General features: G+C 36.2%; 1 long non-coding RNA gene across 7 annotated transcripts; it reads right to left on the bottom strand.

Moving 5' to 3' along the window:
* Positions 1-638: 638 nt before the first annotated feature.
* LOC107912639 (uncharacterized) lies at positions 639-7355 on the bottom strand. Of its 7 annotated transcripts, none has more exons than XR_001688235.2 (8): positions 7092-7323; positions 6686-6870; positions 6465-6580; positions 6021-6382; positions 5795-5894; positions 1685-2000; positions 888-1578; positions 639-808 (listed from the first exon to the last, which is right to left on the bottom strand). It is a non-coding gene; the product is annotated as an uncharacterized lncRNA (long non-coding RNA). The 7 variants fall into 7 exon arrangements; XR_001688239.2 differs by having other exon boundaries at positions 642-808; positions 5805-5894; positions 6465-6533; positions 7092-7355; XR_001688234.2 differs by having other exon boundaries at positions 645-808; positions 6465-6533; positions 7092-7355.
* Between the last annotated feature and the right edge of the window lie 245 nt (positions 7356-7600).

The following is a 7600-nucleotide window of genomic DNA, read 5'->3' as shown; positions in this document are numbered from 1 at the left end:
TGGTCGGAGTTGGTGTGTAGAGGATGGGAGTAGGATTCTGTATTTCTAATCTGCATATTTGTTCTATTATCTGAATCTGTAAAATTCTTAGGTCCGAATCTGAATCTTTGTCTGACTATGTATGAGTTTACTATATGTATTGAATGTCTATTTTTGTTGGGTTACACACTTAGTTTACAAAAACTCACGTCTTCTTGTCTATTCTGTACCAGGTAATCCACAGACTTAGACGGGTTGGTACGACGGAGGCTTAGCGGTGACCACTTGATCGAAAACTATTTTACTTTGGAAATTACGTTTTTATTTATAATTCTTGTTCATTTGAGATTTTGTAATTTTTGGGACTCTCTGAATTGTTGGTCGATATTTTGGTTTTGGAGGCGGTTTTTGACTTTCTCAATGCGATGCATGATGGAAAACACAGTTTTATGAAAACAAAGACTTTTTTGAAAACACGAACTGGATTTCTAAAATATAACAGTTTTAAGACGCCCGCTTTAAATTATGTTTTGGTAAATAAATGAATTAAATAACACTTTCAAAAATGGTTATAACCGAATATGAACTATGAATCTTGAGTGATTTGATGAAACGACCCTATTTTCAAAGCTCTACCTTGTGACAACTTCGAATTCGGCCATAATGTCTAGGCCGAGTTTTGGGTGTTACATGAATATTTAATTTCAAATGTTGGAGTAAAAAACTGATAACTTTGAACTTAATAAACTAACCTTTTCTGTTTATTGATCTAAACCTAGTCGGATGTGCTCGAGCATGGCTAGTGCTTTGTCTCGTAGGGTTGTTCCACCTATTCAAAAAATATGTTATTTCAAAATTACAACAATGAAAATTCCTATATGGTAACAATATTATCAAATGAAATTTACCATGTTATGAGTGGGAATTTGTAAGAGATTTGCAGTTAGGAGCGTAAAAATGGTAGTCGATACCATGCCCACAATTAAAGAAAGTGTATTTAACTGCCTATTTTAGCTTTTTTCGATATCGCTCGACATATTTCTTGGTACAATGTCACCAGCTCCATCGATCCCCAACTAAGTTGTCCTGTTCCTCTCAAGTCGACTAGTAGTAGTAGCCACCTCAAGTGTACCAGATTACGAGATTTATTTAGTATTAGCAAACCCTCGATCAACCTCAAGATGAATGCTTGCACAAATTTTTCATTTTAAATGTCGCTCACTGAAGCCTCGATAGTTTGGAAGTTGCCCTCTAACCATCTCGTCTCGATTCGACTACCCCTAAACTTGTTCGACACATTCCCTAACAGTTTCTCGCATGTTCCACTCCAATCGACACTAACAACTAGCCTTGTAACGACATCCTCATCAATTGGTAGACTGAGTTGTAAACTGATGTCCTCGAGTGTAATTGTACACTCGCCGCAGGGAAAATGGAACATGTTTGTCTCTAGTCTCCATCTCTCGAACGAAGCGTTGATAAGCGGGGGATCCAATTTAGTCCCTTCAAAAAGCCTGCATCTCGCAAGAGTCCATGAATAACCTCCGATGCACCTTCGCTTAAGTTGTTAATGTACATCTCTAAAATTCAATTTTCGGCCTAAGTATATAAACATAAAAAATTAATAATATGAATAACATAATAACTAACTATTTAAAATTAAATAATTTAATAATATTTTCTTAACATCATAATATTTTCTTACCATTTGTATTTGAACGTCGGATATGTACTTGTCATCCAAATGAATAAGTTGATATACCATCAAAAAATGAATAAAATAAAATCAAAGGATTTAGACAATTTTTTTTAAAAAAAATTTGAATTGGGAATATAGAATAAAAAATCGAGGACTATTGTCTGCTGCCCTAGCACGCTTAGGTCTATCGCCGCTGGCACGAGTTTTGTCTTGTTTTCTTATTTCATCTGTATTTTGTTTTATCAGTTGATCTCTACGCTTCTGGTTTTACTTGTTCTGAAGTCTGGGAAAAGTGGTGCTTGTGTTACTCTGGTAATCAAACCTGCAGTCATGGAGAATGAATTAGCACAATTATCAATTAATGAGGAACAAGAAGAATTACTGCAGATTTAGGTAGATCTGGGTAATCAAAGTGAAGAGGGAGAGTTCCAGCTTGTGGGATCTTTTTTAACAGCAAGTGTTATTCACTTTCCAGCCATGAAAAGCACTATGGCAAACTTGTGGCACCCTATTTATGGGGTCAAAAATTAGAGATCTGGGGGTAAAAAGGTATCTATTTCAATTTTATCATTATATGGATGTGGAAAGGGTTCTAAAAGGTTTACCATGGACTTTTAATAACCACCTACTATTATTGAACAAGTTGGGAAGAGACGAAGATCCATTAAAAGTACCGCTAATTTGTACTCCTTTTAGGGTCCAAATTCATGATGTTCCTATTGGATTATTCTCTAAAAAATTAGCAATCCAACTTGGTAATTTTTTAAGTGTCTTTCTGGAATATGATACCTCAAATCTAAGAAAGGAAAATCGTAATTATATGAGGGTAAGAGTACAGATCGATGTTAGGAAGCCTCTGAAAAGGAAGAAACAGGTTTTATACAATGGAGTTAGGTCATATGTCAAGTTTAAATATGAACGATTATCACTTTTTTGTTTCTATTGTGGAAGATTGGGGTATAACGATTCCTTCTGTGGACAGGGGCAGATACAGATGAATTGGGATGGGATTTTTCATTGCGAGCGCAATCTCGAAGAGCCCTTTCAATGAATAGTATATGGCTACGAGAAGAGGAAGAAGGAAAAGGGAAAGGAAGATGGGTGGAAAATTGATCCAAAGGATCAAGACATGGGGATGAAAATAAAAAAGAATGAAGGGGAAAAGTTATTGATCCAATTCTATAGAAAGGTGAGAGGGCAAATTTGGATCGAGTCAGATGAATATGGCAATGGAACATGATTTAGAAGATGAGACCTTAGTTGGGGAGGAAGGGAAAAAGCGAAACAGAGGGAGATGGAAGATCTTTTCATTAACGTAGAAAGAGATAATACAAATACAAGAAATAGAAAAATGATGGAATTCAACCTTTTATCATCGGCGGCTTCCAAGAGGCAAGCCGACAGGACACAATGAAAATAATAGTTAAAACATCCGTGTCTTGGGGAGACTACGAACGGTTAAAAGACTTCGGTAGATGCTGAAGTTACATAATCCCTAAATAGTCTTCTTTATGGAGACAAAACTAGGAAGACATTAGATGGAACGATTTCGTAGAAGATGTGGTTATACGAACGGCATTGAAGTTGAACCAGAAGGTACGAGAGAAGGATTGTGCTTAGCATGGAGAAATGAGGTTGATATAATGTTTAGTTTCTCTAAAAGACATATTGATGTGTTCGTAGATGATAAGGAAAAAGGATACAAATGGAGATTTACAGGTTTCTATAGATCCCCATATGTGCAGGATAGAAATGATTCATGGGCTGTTCTAAAAAGTCTGGCTACTAATGAGGATTTCCCATGGTTTGTTGCTGGTGATTTCAATGAAATTATGTATGGTTTTGAAAAGAAAGAAGGATTGCCTAGAGATGAGAGGAGAATGGAATTATTTCGAAGAACACTCAAGGAATGTCATTTGTACGATGTGGGCTATGAATGCAGCTGGTTCACTTGGGAAAGAGAAAATTTACCGGAGACGAACATACAAGAAAGATTAGACAGATGAGTTCCTAATACGGAATGGTTTAATATGTTTCAAGATGTGAGAGTTCAGCATTTAGTGCACTCTTTTTCAGATCACTGTTCACTTCTTATTAACACGAGGAGGCATGAAGAATGAAGAAGGAGCTATAATTTTAAATTTAAAGCTTGGTGGTCCTTGGAAGAGTCTTTTGATAATGAAGTTAAGAGCTTGTCGGAGAAATCATTAGAAGAGCTGGTACAGAAACTGGATTCTTTGAAAAAGGATTACAAAGGTGGGCTGAGAAAACCCAAAATGAAATAAAGAAGACAAAACAAGTTCTCATAAGGAAACTAACGGAGCTGGCTGAGGAAGAAAGATATGATAAGACTTTTTAGGAATTGATTGATACGAAAATCAATTTAAATTTTGAGTTTGAAAAAGAAGAATGTTACTGGGAACAGAGGGCTCATATAAATTGGATAAAATATGGGGATAAGAATACATATTTTTTTCATGGCCAAGCGTCACAGAGAAGGAACAAGAATCTCATTCATAAGCTAAAAAACGAAGACGGAAAAGAGATTGGGGACTTGCAAGATATGGAAGGTGTAGCACGGTTTTACTTCAAAAGGTTGTTTTCAAAAGAATGAAGAGGGAAGTAAGATCACATATTAGAAGGAATTGAATGGTGTATCTATGAGGAAGACAATCGGAAGTTGACAACAGTATATACCAAAGATGAAATTAGGGAACCAATTTTTGCCAAGGGACCAACGAAGGCACCAGGAGAAGATGGTTTTCCAGCCCTCTTTTATTAGAAGTGTTGGTAAACTGTCGGGGATAATGTCACCACCTTTTGCTTACAGATATTAAACGGTGTTAGGGAGGTAAGTCCAATTAATTCTACAAATATAGTACTTATTCCAAAAATTCCTAGTCTCACTAATATGTCACAATTCAAGCCAATTAGCCTATGTAATGTTCTCTATAAAATCATCGCAAAGGCTATAGCAAATCGATTAAGTAGAGTCATTGGAAAATGTGTTGATGAGGCGCAAAGTGCTTTTGTGCCGAATCGATTGATTTTGAATAATGTGCTATTAGCCTATGAAATATTGCACAAGCTAAAACAAAAGAGATTGGGGAAAAAAAGGTATATGGCTGTTAAACTTGATATGATTAAAACATATGACAGAGTGGAATGGGATTTCTTAAACAAGATAATGCTAAAAATGGGGTTTGATCAAAGTTGGGTAAATACTATCATGAATTGTGTTACTACAGTCTCTTATTCAGTAATTATCAATGGACATAGTGGAGAAAAATTCTACCCAACTAGAGGACTTAGACAAGGGGATCCACTTAGCCCGTTTTTATTCCTTTTATGTGGAGAAGGGCTGTCAAGCCTATTGAAACTAGCAACAACCAAGGGTCTTCTAAAAGGAGTAAGGATCAGTAGAAATGGCCCGCAGATATCCCATTTATTATTTGCAGATGATTGCATTCTGTTTGGAGAAGCAAAGCAGGGGAGCTAATCTTGTCATGAACATTCTATGCGAATACAAGTCTTCCTCAGGACAATGTGTTAATTTTGATAAATCAACTTTTTTTCAGCAAGAATACAATGGAGGAGGATAAAAGATTAGTTGTCAATCTTTTGGGGGTACGAAGCTCTAATGAACCAGAACGTTGTTTAGGATTACCTATAATGGTGGGTCAGAGGAAAAAAAATCTTTTCAGAATTTGAAAGACAAAATCAAAAAATGTATTGATAATTGGAGCATTAGATTATTATCGCAGGGAGGGAAAGAAGTATTCATAAAGGCTATTCTTCAGGCTATTCTGACTTACATGATGGCATGTTTTTTATTACCTAAAGCACTATGCGACGATATGGAGGGTACCATAGACAAGTTCTGGTGGCAGAAAGGGCATGGGAAAAGGGGAATCCATTGGTGCACCTGGAAAAATCTTTGTTCCTTGAAAGAAAACGGTGGCTTGGGTTTTAGAAATCTTACTCAATTTAATATTTTATTACTGACAAAAAAAGGATGTCAACTTATTAATAATCCAAATTCTTTATTAGCCAGAGTTCTAAAAGCAAAATATTATCCACGATCATGTTTTCTTAAGGCAGAGTTGGCGAATTTACCTTCACTCACCTGGCGGAGTATTTGGGCAGCAAAAGGTCTACTCCAAAAAGGATTGTGCTGGAGAGTAGGTAGGGGAGACAAAATCTCTATTTGGGAGGACTGTTGGATATAGGGAATCGACAGAGTTGAAGGACAAAGCAAATCAAATAATGGGGAACTACAATTAGTTTCAAATCTCATTGATAATTCAAGTACGAAATGGAGGAAGGATTTGATTAATAATACCTTTCAAGCGAAAACAGCTCAGAAAATTTTACAGATGCCGTTAGCTGAGATAGATCATGAAGACATCCAAGTTTGGAAGGGAGAATTATCCGGCGAATTTTCTGTACGTAGCGCCTATAAACTATTACAAGAGGCTACTTTAAATCCTACTGATTATGTATTACAGACCGAATCTAAGGAATTTTACAGAAAATTATGGGGTTTATAAATTCCCCCAAAAATTACAATGACTATCTAGAGAATGTCCTGGGACTATATTCCCAATTTTGTTAATCTCAGATGCAAGAAAGTCATTACTGATGATGAATATCCTCACTGTCGGTCCTGGTTCGAAGAAAGTCTCCATGAATTCCGAGAGTGCCCTATAATAAAAGAAATGTGGAACTCGTTAAATATGTCCTGGGTCATGGATAACATAAATCAAAGTCTTTGGGAGTGGCTAACCTGGGTTTTTAAGAAAGGAAATGATGCTCAGTGTCAACTTTTTTGTTATTTTTTACGGTCAATTTGGGTCTCCAGAAACCAGTTTATATATGAAGGGAAAAATAAAACGGGACGAGCTTTAGCACAAAGTATTCAAAGACAAGTGGAAGAGAATGAGGGACTAAGAGAAATGAATATACAGAAAGCTATGATCAGAAATTGCAGGGCTCAAGAGGAATTACCAAAAGCAGTGATTCAGTTTGACGCAGCATTTGACAGAAGAAGCTTCAAGTCAGCAACAGGACTGGTAGGATGGGACCAAAAAGGGGATTTGCTGGTGCTTAAGACAGTGATTCGTAACAAGGTTTCTTCCTCGTTCGCAGTAGAGGCGTACGCATGTTTGGAAAGTATAAAGTTAGGAATCTCACTAAGAATGCCATCAATCAGAATCATGGGGGACGCCAAAACAGTCATAAAAAATGTCAAAAGAATTCAATAGATAAATCAATGATTGGGGCTATTATCAACGATATCCAAAATAAGAAATCATGTTTCCAGAAACTAAATTTTCAATACATTCATAGATCAGAGAACTCGAATGCGCATAAGTTGGCAAAAAGTGCTCTTGACAGAGAGGAAAACGTTTACCTGATGGGAGCAGATCTGGATCGGCATGTTCTTGCCTGGAAGAGGAGAGGACCAAGAAACCTGGATTGAAGGAGAGAATGGAAGAAATGTTTTCAAAACAGATAGCAAACTTAATACTATTTTTGGGGAATTGCTATCGTCAGAAGGTTGGATAACGATTTGACTACACGGTAGAAATGGATGCCAGCCGTTTTAGGATTTGATTGGGGTTGATTTTCTGTTTACTTTTCATTTAATGCTTTGTTTCCTTTTAATTTTAGGAGGCTATCATCTCATGAAGCTGAATTTCCCTTTTTCATTCAGTTGTGACCGGGCCTAAAAAATTTGGGCTTTGTTTGCTATTTGGTTATTTCAATAAAGTCCCCAATCATTTTATCAAAAAAAATCGAGAATTGACAATTGAGAACAATAAATTGAGAATTAAATTGTTAAAATTGAGAATTTGAGGGTTTATATAGGAAAAAAATAGTTGTTTGGATTTTCTGCCCATTGTCAAATGTTATTGTTGC

Source organism: Gossypium hirsutum, chromosome D11 (genome assembly GCF_007990345.1).
Source record: "Gossypium hirsutum isolate 1008001.06 chromosome D11, Gossypium_hirsutum_v2.1, whole genome shotgun sequence".
Taxonomy (NCBI): domain Eukaryota; kingdom Viridiplantae; phylum Streptophyta; class Magnoliopsida; order Malvales; family Malvaceae; genus Gossypium; species Gossypium hirsutum.
This window is presented reverse-complemented; position numbering and strand designations above follow the sequence as displayed.